Here is a 23,752-nt window from a genome sequence, read left to right on the forward strand (position 1 = left end):
AGAAGCTATGTAATGTTGGTAATTCACAAAATAAACAAGAGACGCATGATATTAAATGTATGCTTACTAATGCAAGGAGCCTAAATAACAAAATGGGGGAACTAGAGGCATTAGCATACACTAAACAATATGATATAATAGGCATAACTGAAACATGGTGGGATGAGACACATGACTGGGCAGTTAACTTAAATGGGTACACATTATTTAGGAAGGATAGGAAAAACAAGAAGGGTGGTGGGGTATGTTTGTATGTCAACCATGATTTAAAGCCAAATCTTAAGCAAATTGAATGCGATGAGGAAAATGTGGAAGCTTTATGGGTAAATATCTGCTTGGGGGAAAAGAAGGGAAACCAACTATTGGTTGGGATATGTTATAAACCACCTAATGTTAATATTGACGAGGAACAACAGCTGTTTGAGCAAATTGAGAAAGCTGCAAATCTTGGTAACACTTTAATTATTGGAGATTTTAATTACCCAGACATAAATTGGGACATAGGGACTAGTAACTCAGCAAAGGGAATTAGGTTTTTAAACTTGTTAAATGACAACTTCATGTCACAACTTGTACAAGCACCAACTAGAATGGACGCTTGTCTGGACCTGGTTTTAACAAACAACGTTGATCTTTTGACCAACATTCAAGTAGGTGAGCACTTGGGAAATAGTGATCACAATATAGTGTCCTTTGAAATAAACTCAAAAAAACAAAAGCACATGGGGTATACTAAAACATATAATTTTAAAAAGGCCAATTTCAATAAGATAAGGGAAGCTTTACAATATATTGACTGGCATAAACTCTTTAGTGAAAAGAACACTGAGGATAAATGGATCATCTTCCAACAAATATTAGAAAGGTACATTTCTCAGTATGTACCATTGGGAAATAAGTATAAAAGAAACAAATTAAAACCAATGTGGCTTAGTAGAGAAGTAAAACAAGAGATTAAAAATAAGAAAAGGGCATTTAAAGCATTTAAATCAGACAAATCAGATGCATCTTATAAAAGATATAAGAAAGCAAATAATGAGTGCAAAAAGGCAATTAAACTTGCTAAACTTCAAAATGAAAAAATGATAGCTAAAGAGAGCAAAACCAACCCCAAAGCATTTTTTAAGTACATAAATTCCAAAAAACCCAAAAATGAAAGTATAGGTACACTTAAAACTGAAACGGGGGTGTTGGTTCATGAAGACCAAGAAAAGGCAGGAATTCTAAATAACTATTTCTCCTCCGTATATATTAAAGAAGAACCCATGGCAATAGATGTGCAAATGATTGCTACTAAAAACTTGCAGAATAATTGTAATTGGTTAACTCAAGACAATGTGCTGCAGCAACTAAAGAAAGTTAATATAAACAAAGCTCCAGGGCCTGACGGTATCCATCCACGTGTACTTAAGGAACTAAGTGTAGAAATAAGTGAACCTCTGTTTTTAATCTTTCAAGATTCTTTTCTTTCAGGAAGTGTTCCGGAGGATTGGAGGAAGGCAGATGTGGTTCCTATATTCAAAAAGGGTTCAAAATCCTTGCCTGGAAATTATAGACCTGTGAGCTTAACTTCTGTGGCTGGTAAAATATTTGAAAGGTTATTAAGGGATAATATTCAAGAATTCCTTGAGAAGAATATGGTTATCAGCAAAAATCAGCACGGTTTTATGAAGCACAGGTCATGTCAAACTAACTTGATTGCGTTCTACGAAGAAGTAAGTAGAAGTATAGATCAGGGTGTTGCAGTGGATGTGATCTATTTGGATTTTGCCAAGGCATTTGATACAGTTCCACACAAAAGATTAGTGTTCAAACTCAAGGAAATCGGTCTTGATGAAAATGCTTGTTCTTGGGTAGAACATTGGCTTAAAAACAGAATACAAAGAGTTGTCGTTAATGGTAAATTTTCAAGCTGGACAGAGGTGGCAAGTGGTGTCCCTCAGGGGTCTGTTCTGGGACCCCTTCTATTTAACATTTTTATAAATGATCTTGAAGACAGCATTGAAAGTCATGTTTCAGTGTTTGCAGATGACACAAAACTTTGTAAAATAATACAATGTGAACAAGATATTACTTTGCTGCAGAAGGATTTAGATAGACTGGAGGACTGGGCACTCAAATGGCAGATGAAATTTAATGTTGAAAAATGCAAAGTTATGCACTTCGGCGTAAAGAATACACAAGCAACGTATACCCTTAATGGAAGCGAATTAGGGATAACAACACACGAAAAGGACTTGGGAATTGTTATAGACAACAAACTATGCAACAATGTGCAATGTCAATCAGCAGTGGCCAAGGCCAGTAAGGTATTGTCATGCATGAAAAAGGGCATTCATTCTCGGGACGAGAATATCATTTTGCCTCTCTATAAATCACTGGTAAGACCACATATTGAATATGCTGTGCAATTTTGGGCACCTGTTCTAAAGAAGGATATCATGGCACTAGAAAAAGTGCAGAGGCGGGCTACAAAATTAATAAAAGGAATGGAACATATCAGCTATGAAGAAAGGTTAACAAATTTAAACCTATTTAGTTTAGAAAAACGTCGCCTGAGAGGGGATATGATAACATTATACAAATATATTCGGGGCCAATACAAACCATTGTGTGGAAATCTATTCACAAACCGGACTTTACATAGGACACGAGGCCATGCGTTTAGACTGGAAGAAAGAAGATTTCGTCTAAGGCAAAGGAAAGGTTTTTTTACTGTAAGAACAATCAGGATGTGGAATTCTCTGCCTGAAGAAGTGGTTTTATCAGAGTCCATACAGATGTTCAAACAGCTACTAGATGCATACTTGCAAAGACAGAATATTCAAGGATATAATCTTTCAATGTAGGGTAATAACTGCTTGATTCAAGGATAAATCTGACTGCCATTCTGGGGTCAAGAAGGAATTTTTTGTCCTAGCTTGTTGCAAAATTGTGCTTCAAACTGGGGTTTTTTTTTGTTTTGTTTTTTTTTCTTTTGGATCAACAGCAAAAAACAGGTGTGAGGAAGGCTGAACTTGATGGACGCAAGTCTCTTTTCAGCTATCTAACTATGTAACTATGTAACCGGGGTTACCAATGTCTCTTTTTTTAAAGTTCCTAGAAGGAAATCATATATACATTTCTGTCTAATCTAGACATAAAGAAACTTTCAGATCGTTGCTTTGCTTAGTGTCAAGTTTACAAGGAACCAGGTGCCAATTTCAAATTGCCATGGTGACCTGGCTGGCACCAAAGGTATGTCAAGCCCTGATAAATGCATAAGTACTAAAAATGCTTAATGTTGTGTTGACATTTTTTGAAATGTTTCACCAGTTCTCTAAAAGGACTAGTGATGGATTAGGTTGCCATAGCAAACTTGTATTTAAAGACTCTACTCTGATATTGAAATTCCTGTTCATTTAGCATTAGATTGGCTCTACTAAACTCAACCTCCTAACTAGTAATTTCTACTGGTGAAGAAGGAGGGAGAATTAGACATGTGCCTAGCTTGTATATTGAGTTCCATGGCAAGTAAGATGATACTGTTTACTAAAAATATCTTAAAGACTGCTTAAGACTCTGAAATAATTTGCAACACATCTGTTTTCTACGCTCTGTTGATTAAAAGGACACTCAGCCTATAATTTTACAAGCCCACAAAATACAGACGATTTTGGGAAAAATATCCCATATTGTTTTAATAAAAGTAGAAAAAATATTTATATTTTTTCTATATTTACTATGTACGTTTTATATATATATGTACGTTTCTGCAGATTAGCAAGCAGAACTCTAACAACACCATCAGAAGTACCTGCTACCTCCAGCAGGTAGCCCAAATATCTCTGTGTTTCGCACTGCAATGCTGTACACAGAGGTTCCTTGCACCACCATCAATTCTAAACACTGAAGGGATCATTGTACTTGAAGGAAGCTTTTTCAGGGCTATTCCCGAAAAATGTTGTCCGACTGGAGAGAATCCTGTGAAAATGGCCAAATTCAAACCGGAATGACAATTCTCATATTTGCTAAATCCAATTTCAGTTGGAAGCCCTCCCCTTTTTCACAGGAAGTGACTTTCACTTCATGGTGAATTGACCAATCAGAGGCTTCTCATAAGCACACAGCTTTCGACAAATGAAACAGAGAGCCGTGTGTAACCCAGTGTACCGTTTGACAACTTTGCCGGCTGACAGTTTTTTTTATTTGTTATTTGTAAATGTACCTCTATATCACACATCTACAGGGAAATAAAGTAGATACATATTTATTGTATAATATTAGATTATATATATATATATATATATATATATATATATACATATATATATATATATATATATGTATATCTATGTATGTATATATATATATGTAATTATATTCTCCTTTTTCAAGAATTCTGTGTGTGTAAAACTAATAACTATATCATGATAACGATATAATCTAGATCTACCTACCTATCTATTTATCTACCTATCTATATCCACCTGTATCTTTGTCTATCTACATCTATACTTATATTTCTATCTCAATCTATATCTATCTCAATATATCTTTATTCATCTATATCTTTCTGTCTCTTTACATATATCTATCTATACTTATCTATATAACTATATTTATCAATCTATCTTAGTATCTTTCTATAATTTTCTTTATCTACATCCATATAACTGTATCTATCTATCTATCTATCTAAACCTATATACATCTAGTTTTTCTCAATAGCTTTCTATCTCACAGACTGCAGGAGGGTGAGCAGAGAGTCTGTGAAGCGGCAGTCAGTAGGAAGGAGGGTAGGCTTGGAGAAGGCAGGCAGAAGGAAGGAGGGTAGGCAGGAGGAATGAGGGCACGCAGGAGGAAGGAGGGAGGCCTGGCAGTTTAGAAGGTTGCAAGCAATAAGAATGGAGGGCTGGAGGCCCAGCGTGCGTACAATTGAGCACGCATGCGCTAACATAAATTAAAAAAAAAAAACAATGCAGAAAAAGTAGAAAAAGTTGAAAAAGTAGAATTGCAGGCACGATCTAGTAGAACGCGACTTCTACTTCTGTTAGCACCATAGAGCTAACAGAAGTAGGTAGTGAATATCCCCAGCTGTTTGTTTGTTAGTTAAAGATAAAAGTGCCAATTTCTCAATGAAATTGACACTTTTTTAAATTGAACTTTTAAAGGGATACTCTATAGACAAAAAGCATTTCAGCAAGCTGAAGTGCTGTATGGGTCTGGAGGGATCCTTTAATAGCCATCTGAGAAGTGCATTTTCTCTGAAAAGACAGTGTTTACAGCAAAAAGCCTGAAGGTAATGATTCTACTCACCAGAACAAATACAATAAGCTGTAGTTGTTCTGGTGACTATAGTGTCCCTTTAAGTCATTTGCACAAAGCCTACACCTGGGTGTTAAGAAGAAAAGTTAACAAGCATTTCTCAGCAGTAGTGCTGCTATTCAGACCACATTTTATACAATATACAGATTAAGAAACACCACACATAAAAATACAGTTTTACATTTTATAAGGCTACTTAAAATTACGTATCTCAGTAAAACACATTTTGGGATTCAGTTCCACCATATGGCTATAATGTGTTAAGCCACCATTATGTCACAGTCAGTGGTGTATCTACACAGTGGTGTATCTAGGCAGGACAAAACTCAGGCGCCCCCTCCCCCCCCCCCCCCCCACGCCACCCCTTCCCCCGCCTTCTAAATACACACACACACATTCACTGACAGATACGCATACACTAACAGAAACACACACTAACAGAGCACACACACTAACAGAAACACACACTAACATACACACACACACATACATACATACACACACACACACTAACAGACACACACACACTAACACACACACACACACTAACAGACACACACACTCACACTCACTAACAGACACACACTCACTAACAGACACACACACAAACACTCACACTCACTAACAGACACACACACTCACTCACATTAACACTTTTTTTTTACTTTAACCCCCCAGCCTCCTTACCTTTGGGAATGCTGGGGGGGGGGTCATCTTTCTCCCTGGTGGTCCAGTGGCTGCTGGGCGGTGGGGGGGGCGCTGGTGGGCGGCTGGCGAGGGAGCACTTCCTCTGAGCTGTCTGCTCAGCTCCCTCGCGTGCCACAGAGTGAGGCTGGGAGTTAGAGCCGGAATATGACATCATATTCTGGCTCCCAGCCTCACTCTGCGACGCGCGAGGAAGCTGAGCAGACAGCTCAGAGGAAGTGCTCCCTCGCCAGCCGCCCGCCAGCGCCCCCCCCCCACCGCCCAGCAGCCCGCCGGCATTTCTGTTAGCCAGAAGGCTAACAAGACATTTGCCTTGGGCATTTGGGGGCGGCTTTTTTTGCCGCCCCCTGGAAAATGCCGCCCAAGGCAAATGCCTTATTTGCCTCGCGGCTAAAACGTCCCTGTATCTAGCCCAAGGCAAACTAGGAATTTGCCTTGGGCGGCACTAACCAGGGGGCGGCAAAAAATGCCACCCCCAAACGCGGGCGTCCCCTTTGCTCCCTCTTGTCATGGGGGGTCCAAGACCTGGCCTGTAGATTCCAATTCAGCCGCAAGCCTCCCAGCTGCCCCACTGGACCCCAGAGACAAATCCATGTAGGGAGGCTGGGTGGGAATTTTTGAAGTATTTTAATAATATTAATAATTAGTGAGTGTATGTGTGTGTGTGTGCGTGTGAGTGTATGTGTGTGTCTGAGTGTATGTGTGTGTCTGAGTGTATGTGTGTGTCTGTGTGTGCATGTGAGTGTATAAATGTGTCTGTGTGTGTTTTTGAGTGCCTGTCAAATCAGTAAGAGTCTGTTTGTCATTGAGTTTGTGTGTGACTATCAGTGTGTGTCTGTCAATGAGTGTCTGTCAGTGTTTATCTGTCAGTGTGTGCATCTGTTAGTGTGCGTGTGTGTGTGTGTCTGCCAATGGTCACAGTACCGCAATATCGGTGGGTACTACACTAATTTTAACATGGGAGACAAATTAAATAGTGCTAGTGCTAAATGAGCTAAAATGTATTTTAATAATCTGTTGTAAGAGCATTGTGAATATTTATATATAATGCAAAATGAATGTGATAAAAAACACAACACCAAAAAATTGCAATGTCAAAACTAAACAATTAAAGTGATAATGCTTTGATGTAAATACTCACAATGCATATCATAGCTCTATACCAAATAAAAATAATGATTACAGTGTCATTACTATCCAAAACCTCCTCAAACGTATAATTTCCTGTGGTCACCTCCAAAGAGGAGTGTCTTATTGACACTAGATGGCACGGCAATCCCTACAGCAAAAAAAAGTGCAATGTGAGTTGTAGTGGGTGTTAACGACAGCATTTTCTTGGGAAACAGAGAGGGCATCACACCTATCAATCTGTAGGTATGTACCAATTAATCTTTTAGTTTAGTTAGCCAAAAAAACAACCTAGATGATTTTTACATAATGCGTTCTTGCATCTTCCACGACTAGTGTCATGTTGACTGCTCTTTCACTCACGCTGACACAATTTCCAAGTGCCTGCAGAGACCAGGTACAGAGATCACCATAAGATAGAATAATTTATTTTAATTCCTGTATGTAAGGATAGAGGAAAATTAATTGTCATTTAGATCTGCAAATTGTACTGCAATCCCAATTAGCCCTCTGCAATAATGTTCGATTGTGCAGTGGAACATTTACTATCTTCCCCACCAACTGGTAATCTGTTTACTCTCAAACAAAAGATTTGCATGTTAATCACAGAGCCCATTTGTAGGTGAAGGGGGAAAAAAAATCTAAATATATTTCTGTGTTCTCCAAGGATGTGATGGATGTCAAATGAATTGTTAAATATCTAAACCACTGGAGAAAAAAAGAAGATGGATAAATGGTAGCCCTGCAGTTTAGTGATTATTCTTACTAATGTAAGTGACTGTAACCCTGTTGGCGGGCCAGACTACACACTACAGTTGGCGGGCCAGCAACAGGGGTATTTTGTTGCAGATGTATTGGCACTACCATCTTGCCATGGCTGAGCAGGTTATTTAGTTTGGGATGTTACTAACATATAGCCATAACAGCTATTCCTAATCTTAACACCATTATCTAATCCCGAACCCCGAAGCCTCGCTCTAACTAGTAACTTTTTTTCTAGGGATAGAAAAAAAGCAGATCACCAGCTGTTGTAAGGCTGAAAAAATTCATTTGAGTTCTAGCTTTTTTTTAGAGGCAGAGGTTCTATTTGTTGGTCACTTCTGCTTTAACCCTGGTCCCTTCCTTATTATAATTTATATAGCGCCAACAAATTCCTAATACTAACTGCTAAAGGTCAGGGCCGGCCTTACGGGTGTGTGAGTGTGCGGCCGTACAGGGCACCATGGAGCAGGGGGCACCATGCGGCCGACACAACTCGCACATGCTGGATTAGAGGAGTGCAGGAGGGGAGCTAGAGCAGGTAACTGGGTGGAGGATTTCATAGGACGGCATTGGGGGGGCGAAGCTTCATGAGTGGTGGGGCGGGACTTATTGCAATGCAGAGGCGTGGCTAACATGGCATGGGGCCGTGGTTAAAAGCTCCCAGAAGCCCCTGGTAAGTGCACAGGAGGGGGGAAGCAGGAAGGAGTCCTTGCTTTCCCCCAACAACTAGACTAAAGCTGCACTGCCTCCACTCCTCCCTTTCAGCCAATAATGAAAAGAGGTAAGTATGTGTGTGTGTAAGTGTGTGTGTGTGTGACTGTCTGCCTGCGTGTGTGTGTGACTGTCTGCCAGTGTGTGTCACTGCCTGACTGTGTGTGTGCCTGTTTGTCTGCCTGTGTGTGACTGTCTGCCTGTGTGTGTGTGTGTGTGTATGTGTGTGTAACTGTCTGCCTGTGTGTGTGTGTAACTGTCTGCCTGTGTGTGACTGTGTGTGTGTGTGTGTGTGTGTGACTGTTTGCCTGTGTGTGACTGCAACTGTATGTGTGTGTCTGACTGTCTGCCTGTAACTGTGTGTGACTGTCTGCCTGTAACTGTGTGTGACGTTTTGCCTGTTACTGAGTGTGTGTGACTGTCTGCCTGTAACTGTGTATGTGTGTGTGACTGTCTACCTGTAACTCTGCGTGAGTGTCTGCCTGTACCTTTGTGCGATTGTCTGTCTGTAACTTTTTGTGATTGACTGTATGCCTGTGTGTGACTGTAACTTTGCCTGTGTGTGTGTGTGTATGACTGTCTCCCTATGTGTGTGACTGTGTGTGTGTGTTTGTGTGTGTGTGACTTTCTGCCTGTTACTGAGTGTGTGTGACTGTCTGCCTGTACCTGTGTGTGTGTGACTGTATGCGTGCATGCGTGTGTGTGTGTGTGTGACTGTCTGTCTGCCTATGACTGTCTGCCTGTAAGTGAACAGTCTGGCACCTTTGGCCTGCACTTCTGCTTGCTGCAGACCATAAGTAGCTGTCTTCCAAGCTCCGTCCAATCAATGTGTTGTTGCAGATTACCACAGAAAAGCTCTGACACTGTAAATGTCTGAGCTAATGAGGCAGTTACTCATAGTCTGCACCCGGTAAAGGGGCAGACCAGATTCCCATCACACTGGAACACTAGAGATCAGCATTCCCCCTCTCATTGCAAGGTAACAGGGAAGGGAGAATGAATATTTGTTTTTAAATTATTTTTAATGTAATAAATCCCCTATACAAACACATGGATGAAGGTGTATGAAGGCAAGGTGTATGAAGGCATATGACTATAGGAGGGGGGAGTGCTGTGAAGATTTTTCGCATAGAGCGCCTAATGGCCTAAGGCCGGCCCTGCTAATGGCTAACCCTATCTGCTAGCCTTTAATACTAAAGCCTATTCAAATCAGGGCCGGTTTTGCCAGTAGGCAGAGTAGCATTCAGGAGCATATCCTTAAGAAGTGCCTTTATTGACAGCTTTAACCCTTCTCTAACCTTAAGCCGTCCATAAACCCTTAATCTTTAACTTTTACTTTAAAACTAACTTTAACCCTTCTCTCACTCTAAACCCAGTCAATCGAACCCTAAACCTCACTGATCCCAAACTGCAACACTAAACCATCTTAAACATGACCCTAAACACCACCAAAACCTAACAATTGCCACTTTGACCTTAATACTCATTCCAGCACTACATGCATGTAAAACAATACATACAAATGTCTGCACACTATGCTCAAAGTCAAACATGCTATCTATCACACATTACAAGTGAAATGTGTGTATATACACAAATGCAGTAATCAAAGATGAATATATGGTTTTAAGATGGTTTAATGCTATATTATGAAATTCATCAATTCATATTTTGGTGGGATATAAAGGGAATGTCTGAGAATTTGGTGCTTACAATTTGTGATCCAAACATCAATGTTTAACCCTAACAGTTAAGTAATTTTGTTTTAAATTTTTGAACAGCAATTTTCTTTTTTATTATTAGATTTTTTTTTTTGTCTTTTTAAGACAGGAATTAAACATAATACATTTCAGATAAATTAGTTTGTTTGTAAAGAAAGACACATCGCTACATTTAACAGGTCAAGTGACAATACGAAATACGATAATGTATTAAGATTGACATCAGCATATAATTATTGTGTTTAATTACAACCGTAGGACCATGTTTAATGCTTTCATCATGAGAGAGGGGATTCATTATTTCTCTTGTAGTAGCAGTTATATCAAGAAAGGTTAATGATCCTGGATGTGGACATTTTTTTTTTTTATTATTAAAAAGAAAAAGAAAGAAAATCACTCGGCAGTGAAAGGGTTAATTGAGCCATCTGGTCACCCTACGCCACAGATGAAAAGATTTCAAACCTTTTTCAGCAATAGATCGTGCTGACAGACTACACAGGAAATCAGCAGTCAACCCGGTTAAGATCATCGGATTCAGCTTTCGCGTCTGCAAAAGAAAATGCTAAGGAAGAACCTGGCTGGGGCATTGATTGCCACTGTATCAGTCAAGTTTAGCTGCACTCTCTTCTGAAACATACGATACAAGCTAAGGGCAGGCAATTATTTTACCATTACAAGAATCAAGAGAAACCAAGCCCATTACGCAATGTTTGAGAGTTCCAATGATATAAATGAAAACAGATGTATAATATTCTGAAGCTCTTTCACTCGTACCTGCAGACATACAGAGAAAGGCTGCTATTTGAGTGGGTTGATAGTGTTGAAGAGTAGTATGGGTAAGTTGAATGCGGGTGATTGCCGAATCAATAAAGCAAAATGCAATCTTCTCTCAAGTGGACTCGGAGCAGAAATCCATTTTGCAAGCAAAATCCGCAATGTGTACCATCTGTTGGGAAAATCTTCAGCTTAAGACGCAGGTCATACTGAGAAATATTCAGCTCAAAGAAACAACTGTATCCGTCTTTTACAAAGTGCTAGTAGTAACTAGTAACAAGACCCCTGGAAAGTCGTAACCCCTAGAGTAAATCAAAGGACGGCCAACACACAGATAAGGAAATACTATAAAAGTCTTTCCATGAGAAAAGCAATTAGTGTCTACACGTTTATATAGAATGATTACTGCTCGAATACAGTAACAGCGCAACAGCTGTGCCAAATGAATAATTAATCAAATGATGATTATTATTTAGAGATCATCATTCTATTCTGAATGATTGTTTATCACGTTCCATACAGGATCAGAGTTAAGTAAGCTTTCATATAACTTTGTTCATTCCAACGCCTCCGTTTTCCAAACCACGTTACTCCAGTAACATGCAACTGCCATACTGCACAATGTGTTGCTAAGGTATATGAAATATAATTTTGTATCCCTCCAAGTACTGCAGTTAATGCATTACCAAACTAAGTAACTGAGCAGAAACTAATGATTCCCAAAAAGAGCACTACCGCACATCTCAAAATTTCCAAAGACCACATAAATTAATCAGGATGGAAGGAAATAGGAGTCAAAAAAGCGTGACTTTTTGGCATTAGTGAGACACAGAAATGTTTGACAAAATGAGCATCTTCATCCCATGTGGTTGATGGAGTCTTTGGACTCTGAAACTGCAAAGCAGCCTCAAAATATAAAAACATGCAGCAAATTATAGAGGAGAATATTGGGATGGCCATCCATGAGTTAGAGCTTCAAGGGTAACTCCAAGTCCCATGACCACTTAAGTGATTTGAAGTATGTGCACTGTTTCTCTACGAAACAGAGATTACCATCTCTGCTGCCAGAGGTATAACTCAACCTCCGGCAGCATTATTGAAATTATTATAGAAAAACTAAACAAGAATTGTAAAAAGAGTACTGGATACCAGAAGCCATTGCCAGAATGATCCGCAGCTAGGAACAGGATGTGACACATAAAAACTATGGCAGGTTTGAAGTTATACTTTAAGAAAACATCATATAGCTCAACAACCACAAATGCACAAGCAAATCTACAACCAAATTGCTAAAGCTGAAGAAATAGTCACATTTTAGAATTAATGTCACGAAAAAAATCAATACGGCCTCTAATCCTCTATGGTCAATAAAAGGAATACCATTGAGTTAAGTGACAAGTGTCAAATCTATACTTAAGGATATACATTAACAGAAGCAAAATATTTCCTTCCTGGTTAATTATTTCATATTATTAATAACATAAAATAATGTAAGATCAATATGTTTAATTACATAAAACAAACACAAGAAGTTGTATTTTTTTTGTGTGCGGTATTTGTTTAGTTAATCTTTACCTACTATTAGGATGTAGGTGAAGATCAAATTGCATTTTGAGCCATTTCAATTTGGTATATAAGTTTGACATTTACAGATGTGCCACTATAGAGTGCGTTTTCCAAAGCACCAATTTCTGATTTTGTGCGAAACGCAATGTGTTAGTAGTGTGATCTACTGAGTTTAGCTCATGAGAGAATTCCACACTGAAGTAAATGATGACTCCACTTGGGAAAACTGTCAGCTGCATAGCAAATAGCCAATTTACCCAAGATGCACACTTAGTAGTTAATAAATCAACTCAATACTGTCTAATCTTTTGATACATGGCCCTGTAGCGTGAACCAAACATATCTGTATAATAACTAAGATAGCAGCAGACAGAGATAAATGCCGTTTATCCTGCAGCTAAATAATCAATATTTGTTTTCCCTATGTTTGAATTTGGGCAAAAAAAAAATTTTTGGACAAAAGATTCCCCAATTTGTTAAGCACCTGCAACATTCTTAGCCAACAGGGCATAATAAAGCAGATCTTGTCCACCATAGAAGAAATACACTTGGATTGTGATAGAATTATATTCAGTAAGCATCTCAGTTTACAATTTTCACTGAAAATCATTTATAACTGTGGAGTTGCGTGAATTACCCATGCTTCAAGGCATTGTGAGATCTATGGATCTGATTTACATAATTACATAACATGTCAAGTGAATGTCATAAATTTCATCAAACGATTATAATCTTGCTTCCATCTCTTGCTTGCGTTAAGAGACATTACTTTTATGAATTCATGACATTGTTGTGTATTTTGTGACTCCAACGTTTTTTTACATCTATAGTGACCATTTTCTTAAAGCGGCCCTGTCACTCCCACATTAAAACTGTGTATTTTATAAAGATGGTATCTTGAAACACTCATTATGACTGTGTTGGTAGTTTACTTTAATTCTAACCCAGTCAAGAGAAATGCAGAGACAAAGTAGGGACTACTTTGCCTCTGTATTTCTCCTCTGCCTGATATTTCCTGACACAAGGTGGAGCCTATTTGTCAAGACCTGCAGCCGTCAACAGTGACGACTGCAGATTATTGGCTGGGTCTATGGGGGATCCACTGATGTAAAGAATAATATGAGATTTACCAACATTCCATCCCTTAAAGAATTAATGTCTTGCGGGATTTCCCATTGGCCCCAATTCTGTACTCTTGAGCATGCGTGGAGAAGCGCAACCAAGATGGTGGCACCGATGAAAGACAGGTTCAGGTTCGTAATCTCACCCTTACCTGCTCCTGGCATCCACAGGACCATTAGTGGCAATGTCACCGTTGGGGGACTTTGCGATTTTGTCAGTGCCGCTTTAATAGAGTTAAAATATCCCGTTACTAATAGTTAGCATTAGAATTTTCAAAGTGCCATAATTGTATCTTTTTTGCTGTTACTATAAAAGGCATGTTTTGTCCTGGCTATAAGAAAGAGTTATGATATAGATTTAAGTACTAGTTTCAGTACATGTGGTGACACAAGGTTATTCACTAACGTTTCAATTGTTGGAATTGGAAAGTGAAATTCAGTTTTGGCAAAGATAGCCAAACTGAAAACATAGCTGACTTGGAAAAAGTTTCTAATTTGGCTATTCTAGCCTAAAATGTGAGATTTGATTCAGAGACATAATAGCAAAAATAGACCATCTGGGAAATTTCTAAAGCACAACTATTTTAACCAAAATATCACGATTATTAAATAGCAAAATTTGCGAATTGCAAATTTTAGGGCCTACTAGTAAAAACATTTTTAAAAAAATGTGTACCTCAGATATTTTTTAACTTTGCTAATTTTGAAAAAAATTTGCAATTCTGTTGTCTATTTTTCCCCTGTTCTATTAGCGAATAAGCCCCAAGTTACAGATTCTTAGGGTGTGTTTAATGTACATTGCTCGCAAAAATGTGTGTTTTCGTCTGTCTGTTTAAGCTGTAAAGCATCAGTAATTTGAGAAATGTATAAAAAATAAAAACACAAAATATCTGTCACTACACTTACAGAGACTCCGTCATGAAAATACCTCCACATCTTGTCCCAGCACTGGGAAACAGGGAAGCAGCAGTGCCTTCCATACATACCTGTGACTCACAGAAAATCCTCTCTAATTGCCCTGAAGGCAGAGCATTTTGGGACTGAACACAGAGGATGGTGGGTAAAGAACTGGCATGCGTTTGCTTTTGCAGTACATTTATTTTTATTATATCTGTAAATCTGCAAAATGTTTTGAGAGAAATCTTAACCCTCTCAGGCACTCATCAGATCTCTCCAAATGTTTATCGAACACAGTGCAGACAATGGTGGACCACTATCAATAAACGACTTTCCAAACAGCACTCAGGGTTACTGATTCAAGTAAAAATAGTTTGGAATTCCACGTGAATTTAAAATTTAAACCAAAATAACAAATTTAATTTAACTAAATATCTTACACCCCTGCCACTCTAGTATGGAAAATTCAATAGCCCCTCTTCCAGTCAGATCCTAATGAGCCTGTCACATGACCTATATATCCAATAGTAGACCTCTAATTTGTGTATCGATAGACTTACACATCTGAATAGTTTACCCAACATTCTTTCTATTGAGGCTTATCCATTTCCTCTGAATTCATGCAAAGGCAATAAATCATGAACAGTACATTCACCCTACAGAGCAATATAACATTGAATGGACATTAAATCGTAATAGTTATTCTTTGTTTACAATGTTGTTCCAGTATAAACACTGAGACAGTGTTTGACTTTTTTAAAGTGTATATATTTCCACAATGGACATATCATCCAGCATTTTATTTTTCCCAAGTACAGTCAAACTCAGTAAGAGATGTATTACGTGACCAGTGGGAAAATAAAATTCTTCCCACGCCAAAGTCGAACTTTTGCAAATGCTTGAGATGGATTATCAGTATATCAAAGACAGAGCCCTTTGCAATGTTTCAATACCCCTATAGCTCTGAAGTCAGAAAAAGAGCAAGGAACATGGCTACTTTGCCATTTATGGCATGTTTCCACACTCTGCATGTGGAGAGGGACAACGAAGACCATCTGATAGGTCATCACTGGTTTGCAGGCGGTCCTATAGGCGTTTGTGCGACTCAGCAGGTAGTGGATAAACCCATAATCCTTTTACTGGCTACATAGTAATTAATCTACAAGTGTGTCCCATGATATGCAATATTAGCCTCTTAAGGATCCATTACATATGCTGATAATCATAACATGATATAATGTTGATCTCTGTGTACAACTATTGCACCCTGTAAAGAAGCAAACAATGAAGCGATTTTGTTAAACAGTTTGAAAATACATATACAGCCAAATAGGTGGCTGAGAACACAATATATTCTCGGTTTATGTTCTGTTCAGGAGCCTTTACTGCCATCTTAAAATAGGATCATACATTAGCCATCCATTTAAAAATCTGTCCAACCTTGCCTTTGTAAGGAGCCCTCAAGCTGTGTGGCTGCCACTTAGACTCAAATGTAGAGGGAGTTTCTTAATGTCATGTCAATGAGTCCAGTTTGTGAAAGCACTCGGCTCAATAGACGGTAAGACTCGGCTCGACAGGTGGTCAAAGCAGAGAGACAGGTGAAAAACAAAGTGAAAGAGAAGACTTAAAAGTATAAAAGGGTGATGTGTGCACGGGATGGACAAAGAGGAATAGAAATAAGGCTGAACGAAAGAGAAATATGGTGTCAGAGTAAAACAGAGAGATAGTTGATGGTATGAGCTCTAAAGAATTTTAATTAAATAAATATGTGTCACTGTGAGAAAGCAGAAAGAAAGACCAAACAGAAGAAAATAGTGTGGTAAATATATTGCCATGTAGTGTTCAGTTGCTTCCAAAAATCAACTAGAAAAGTTCAATTTAATTAATTACTTTAATATCAGATGAGCTGCCAATAGGCATAAATTAAGTAGTGCTCCACATGGACAACTGTAATAAGGGATCCTACTCCAGTTTTACCTGCTAGAGCTGAAATCCATTAATCGCTTACAGGCCTTTATGGGACAGTAAAACGTGCCCTACTATATGTAAGCCGCGCATGGTTCAAATTGCGCATTTCAGACTTAAAATTGCAACAAGTTGAACAGCGTTTAAATTATAAATGTGTAACCGTATAAATTATGTATACAAATTAGACAAAGATAAATGTGATGAGTGTACGTTTTATTTCTACACCAGTGTGGACATAGATAAATGACATGCTAGGCTGTCAGAGCTCATGCTATCATTTAAACCCTCAATTCCGTTGTAATAAGCATTTATTCCGTTGAACAGCTAATGGCCCAATCACCGGCTCAGGAAATATTGCAGGCACAGCCTGATTACATAAAATGTAGGAAGCACGGATGCATTAAAAACAATATCTTGGTAAAAGTATCACAGTTTTTAGATTTTAAAGGAGAATTTTGTAGTTTGGCATTATCACAGTATAAAATGGCATAAATAAAAATGTAAAAAAATAACAAAATGAATATACATTTAAAGTACATTTTTTTGTACGTCCATGCGGACTGTAATCTTTGACAGTTCTCCCAGTTTCATCGCTGAGTACGAATATCAAATAACATCAACAGATAAAATGTTTTGATGACAATATGAAATGTGGATGAAAGAATCCAAATTACTTTTCTAGTCACCTAGTAACGGACTGTGATGATAATTCAATGCAATGACCAAAAGACACCACAATATCCACCTGGTGTTTACTTTTACTTCCTAGTACATCCCCCGGTGTGTTTCTCATTTACTCTACGGCCAATAAACTTGACCCAATGTTGCATTTATGAATAAACACATTACCATATCATATAAAACACAGTAAGGGTTCGGTACAAATGTATCACAATGTGATATACTATAAAATGTAAATAGCAGATATGACCAAAAAGATATGTGGTATACATCAATCAAAGAGGCATTGTGGCAACAATACAAAGTATCAGTGATATGGAACCATAATCCAGATGGTTCTAGTCTCTTACGGGAAGTAGAACCTAGACTTGACTCTAAGATACACGTGCACAACCAAGGTCAGCCAGCTTCAAACCCTTTTCTCTTGGGATCCACCTCGATGTTTCAACAGATGCCTTTACCACTCACTGCATGCAGAGTAAAATAGCAGGCGATATTGGAAAAGTAGTGTTTGGTTTATTGAACAAATAAAAAGTAATGCAGAAATAGATCAAACCAAGACAGGCAAGAAGGGTATAGTGCTACCACACTGAATACCAAGCCCGTGAGAAGAGGCTGAATCCTTCTGGCTAATTTACTTAAACCACACTGCTTCCTCCAGTTGACATTAAAATGGCAACACAACAATTTTGTAATAACTATTGCAATGTGAGCCTGCAAGAAGAAATATGGTATCATTTAACTGCACAAGACAGAAAGCAGTGACACTGCTAACTTCTAAAACCATCTAAGCGATTAGCACACACAAATGTTAAAAAGCATTCCCTCAAGACTACACCCAAGACCAATACGTAAACTTTAACACCTGTAGGCCCTAATTCCTCACCCATAATCCAATCATGTTATTCTACTTAATGGCTTTGTATCTCTCTCATCATCTCCATAACTCCCATAACTCCCCCTTGTCTCTCTTGCTCTTCACCTCTTATAAAATCCCTTGTGTTTCTCTCCCCATCTCCCTAAACTTCCCTTTGTCTCTCTCCCTATCTCCCCTAGCTCCTACTACCCATTATTCTACTTGGGTGACTAACAGGAATATTCTAAAACTCTGCTGCTTTGATTAGCTGCCACCTAATACAAAATGATAAAAGCAGAAGTATCCTGTCATCTGAAGAGATCTAAGGCTGAAGAACCTCACATATGGGGCTTTAGCTTCTAGTCAGCATCTAATAACTCCTATGACTGAAAGAGTAACTGCTAGAAATAAAGACGGGAAGTACAATGGTACATACATGTTTAAAAAAAAGATGTATTCTTTGCTGGACATTTAGATATAACAAGTCCTTTGCAATCTTTGGTTTTATGAAATCCTCAACACCTTGTTTCTTCTTGTGGACCCATATAGATGTTTGTAGAACCCATGACCTGACAGATCATAACTATCCAGTCCACATTCTGAATCTCACTAACAATATTTCTATGTCATCTTTGCAATGTATATGCTACTCAGTTTCCTCCTGGTACCTTTACGGAAATGCACTACCTATACTCCAACCCCATTCAAACCTCTGTGTAGACCATCCTTGAAATCTGCTAGGTTTATTTCTATGTTGCAAAAATAATTGAGCCTCGGCACCAATAGCAATTTTAAGAAAATGATCTTTAATAAGAGTTTTTGCCAAGCTTGACAAAGACCATCAGTAGGGTCAAAATGTTGCCATTACCACTTAAAGACATAAAAAACACCTTTCTGAAGATTTTTATTGGTGTTGTGGCTCAATTGTCAGAGCTGGAAAACCTGGAGAATGTGAGACAAGCACATGAAGAACTTGAATATACATATAGTGTTTTTTGTGCTCAATACTTAGTCCAGATCTTGAGAATCACTGTTAATCAACATATTTTTCAGTGACGGAATGCTCGCCTTTCTACACTCCACCAATTACCACATATATCTCAGCATACGAAGGGTGAATACATGAAAAATGTATACTCCGAAATGCACAATAAACACAATTATGCATATTTCAATGCCCTGCATTAAGGAAGTGAGATCCATTATTTTACGTCTAAAATAATTGCCAACAACATATTCAGCTAGCGGTCCTTTGACAACACATTTCACTAACAAGGTTTTTAAAAAATATGTGGAAAAAAAAACCCAACAACAAGTGTTAGTTCAGAAATCGACCCTTTCACAATATGCTTCCTTTAGGTCTGCTTTAAAGCAACCCTGTAGTGTGGATTTTTCATTAGTGCTGTGCACAGTAAAGCAAGGTCCGATCAATTTAATAGTAGAGTAACCGTAAAACATCAATCCCACTGATTGCTCACCGTGACTCTTCGTCAAGGTCATGTGTGCTTCCGGCCACTTTTACAGTGAAAAATGACAAAATCAAGAAAATAAAACACACTATTTTTCGATTCACATTGCTTTTTTATGTATTTGTTTAGCTATTGATTAGGGTTTTATTATAACCAGCTAAGAAAAGGGACAGGGAAAGGGAGAAGATTTGCCATGAAAACACAATGTATCCACAATGCACCACTACCAGTATAGTTGATTAACTGCCAGAGTGCCAGACACATAAAGATTTAAGATTAGTGTTCATTTGGCGCAAGAAAGGGTTAAAAAAGGTAGTTGCTTTACAAAACCATTGACAGACAGAGCAAGCCACTTCATAGAACATTGAATAACATTTGGATACAGACTTTTACACCAAATAATACCTGATTAGTCTCCTGTTCTCTCCTACTGAGACACCTATGGGATTTAACACTTTCATTTATGAAGGGTAGAGCAAAACACCATGACAATTATTTTTTTAATTTTCTTAATTTTTTTGTGTGTTTATCCTATACTATTTTTAACCTTCAGGTTTCTTTATAGGAGATTCTCTAGACACGACAGCGTAAGATACAATGCCAGTGTCAAACATTTCTGTACTCAAAGATAAATGATGTATATTTTTATTGCTACTGTTAAAACAACATGCTGATAGTCAATGCATTCCCATGATCTCAATGCAACTGTCCTATCCAGGTCAGTTCAGCCAATATATACGGGGAAGAATCTGAAATCTAGGTATAATACGGTTAAGCCAGAATAGCTGCAAAGCAACCTAGAGCACAAGTGATAATCCATGTTAATGTAGGAGGTCCAGAATGTCTTTCGTCCTTTATTAAAAGGAATATTAAGAGTTTTGCTAATCCTTTTCAACCCAATCTCACCAACACTCACAGTAACACAACCACTACAACCTATTTTTTGCACCGGTTACGATGCAAAACCCTCCGTTGCTGTCAAATAGTTTTTCAAGCATTTAGACAAAGAAAATGTCATCTTCCCTAGCATTTAAAGCCCACCCCTTCTGCTTGTGACATCACGATGAAGAAATCCACTTCCTTAGTGTCTGTTCAAACTATTTGCATATGTCCCAATGAGCAATTACAGCCCTTCTGATAAAGCTGTCTGTTGAACGTTTCAGAGCTACAGAAATCCCACAGGCCCAGTTTGGTTAGGGTGCTAAAAGCCCCATTTAGTAATACTCATTTTATCATCCTTGAAAGTATTTCACTTTAAGTTGACAGTGCTGAGCCTAGAACCTGTAGAACACAAGGTTTGAGATTGACATTATCTATCTAATTCCAAGGCATTATGGAATGTCAGTCATAATGTAGTTCAGTGATTTCCAAATAATACTTTTGCACCTCCAACTATCCAGGATTATTTTGATTTCCTTTCCAGAACAGAATTAGGAAATTCCAAAAATCTGTCCTCTTGGAGGGGGCATGAAGATGATATTGGATGTTCTACACTTAGGATGTCAAATACCTCTGGGCCACCTACTTTTTTTTTATTGGCGTCTATAAAAACTCCAACCACTATGAGTATGGAAGCTACGTATTTCTTTGAAATTGGTTTGAAAGGTATGAATATTACAGAGAATCGTTAAAATGGTTATTGCAGCTGCACATAATCGAAGCTTCACACTTAGACACAGCAATTACATCTCAGAATATATCTGTACTTCAGATGCAATGAATTCATCATTAACATTTACTATTCCGCTTTCATAGCTCTTTAGTATTACACGACTTCAGTTATAGGAAAAAGGGAAGTCACACAGCCTTAGCCTAGCATTGACCCCTGTGTGCAAGGCTCCAAATTCTTCACATCGCCGTCTCTGTTATGGAACATAACATGATGTACTCGCTCAGCACTTTGCAAACTAAGAAAATATGTCAACTTCCACTATGCCTCCATTTAGATTTTTTTTTTGTCTGAAAAGCTTGCTATCTAATCGATTAAATCAACGTATTATTTAACAAAATATAAAAAATGGAAACCACAAAGGCAGAAGGCAATGTACTATAAACACCTGACACACAGACACACATACACACACATACACACACACATTATATATATATATATATATGTACACACACACACACACAGATACAAACATACACTAATGTATATATACATACAATGTGCTAGCTTCTAACTGCAGAGAATGCAATAAATCTGGTGTACAGTTTTTGTATTAGGATATATCATACCCCCTATGAACATCACACCTGAAGAGCTTACAACTACAAATAATAGAAAAAATATAAAGCCATATTGGAAAGTATAAATAAAAATACAGTTACTAGTATATGTGACAGACACAACATTTGAATAGCTTGCATGGTGAATATGTAAACATTTATGCATATTGTGGCTGTGTGTGTTGGTTAAAAGCACCCAAGCTGTGCATAGTGAGATAAACAGCAGTCATGTTTAGCATTATTTACTCGGAGATGTCAGGCTGTCTCTCTCTAAACACAACCACCTCTTCATATGCAGAGCTGCTAGCTCTCTATCTAATGCTGTCACCCCTTACTTCAGGTCATTTCACAGCATTTTGTAGGCTTAAAAAAATAAAAAAAAATAAAAAATAAAACCTAAACCGATTAGATGCATTATTCGTTACACCCTGCACCTTACACCCTCGTTAATCACACATACAGTACATTGTTTTAAAATGAAATATATTGCCCTATTGCAGTCTGCAGCCTTGCTCTGCATACACACCAACTGCATGCAGACATGGGGTGCATACAAGCCATTCAATGCAGTCTGCTATGCACTTACCCCCAGCACTGCAGAGGTTAATAGACACAGAAATACATGGTTCAAAACGCTGAAATAGATGTTGTATAACACACCCCTTAACCAAGGGGAACAGGACACAACAGCAGGAATGTATAATTATTTTTCCAAACATAAAGTTACTAAGAAAAAAAAAATGATATGCTATATCACATATAGAATTCTGCAAAGATTGATGGTGGGTTTAACCCTTAAAAGGTGAGCTGACCCCAGTCAGAGATAAGATGCAGTAAATCTCGGTTAGATCCTTCTGAAAGATCAGTGAGGTCTACTTGGTGATGGGATGTTTGCTGAGAACACCTCACTAATAAAACATAATGTATTAGAACAGGACAGTCCATAGTTCTCAGTGACTTACCCCTCAGATGCTGCGGTAGCCAGGTCCCTGTCCCATGGGGGGTGCTGTAAGTTTAATGCACCGGGGGGCTGTGTGCTCTATTGTGCTCCCTGGTGACAAGAGGTGGGTCCAGTGCTGGGGTCATTAATCGCATGCTGGTGGCTTGGTGTCCTTCAATGTTGGCTAACTGGAGATGAAAGCTCTTCCAATTTCCCTCTTCTGCTGGGAGCCTGCCCCCTGCTCCAGCCTGCTGCTCAGTCTGTTCCCCTCTGCTGCAGGTGTGTGTGTATATATATGTATACTGTACTGCAGCCTCTCTCTCTCTCTCTCTCTCAATCCCTCCTTCCCTCTCCTTTATTACTTTCCTCTTCTACTACAGCCCTCCCTCTCTGCCTACTGCTACCTCTTTCCATCTTCCGTTTATTTGATCTATTCCATCTCTCCGCATAGCTTCTCTTCCTCTGCTCCCTGTCTCATTCTCTCTCTTCCTTAACATTCTATAAACATTGTCCATCTAGGAGAACATACTATCTCTAAAAATGTTCCCTCAACGTTCCAGGTGACAACATTTCTCTCTACATGCTGCATTTCTGTTATTTTTCTATAAACAGTCTCTCTTTCATTCTATCAGCATTTGGAAGCACCTACCTATTCCTCTCTACAGTCTTTCTCACTCAGTCCATATCAGTGAGAGCTCAGCTTTGGCGATTTAGTAATTATAGACATTTCCCATGATGCTCATTCCAGAAAAAAAATGTAGTTCACAACAGGTTGATTGCCAAAGGCAAGTTATCCATGCTCTATATAAATCTTACTTTTTATTTTCTCAAATACCCTGAGTTTACTCATGTGTCTGTTCAAGGTAAACTCTGGGCACCATAACCACTTAATAGCATTTAATTGGGTATGGAGA

The 23,752-nt window shown here is 38.4% G+C and overlaps 1 protein-coding gene across 1 annotated transcript in view; it reads right to left on the reverse strand.

The window, feature by feature from the left end:
* The window catches only part of LOC134568265 (G-protein coupled receptor 22-like), a 322,348-nt gene extending 299,216 nt beyond the window's left edge, over positions 1–23,132 (reverse strand). The window contains exon 1 of the mRNA XM_063426711.1: positions 22,861–23,132. The gene's annotated coding sequence lies outside the window, so the exon portion shown is untranslated. The remainder of the gene's footprint in view (positions 1–22,860) is intronic.
* Positions 23,133–23,752: the final 620 nt, after the last annotated feature.

This window comes from Pelobates fuscus, chromosome 7 (assembly GCF_036172605.1).
Source record: "Pelobates fuscus isolate aPelFus1 chromosome 7, aPelFus1.pri, whole genome shotgun sequence".
In the NCBI taxonomy this organism is placed as follows: domain Eukaryota; kingdom Metazoa; phylum Chordata; class Amphibia; order Anura; family Pelobatidae; genus Pelobates; species Pelobates fuscus.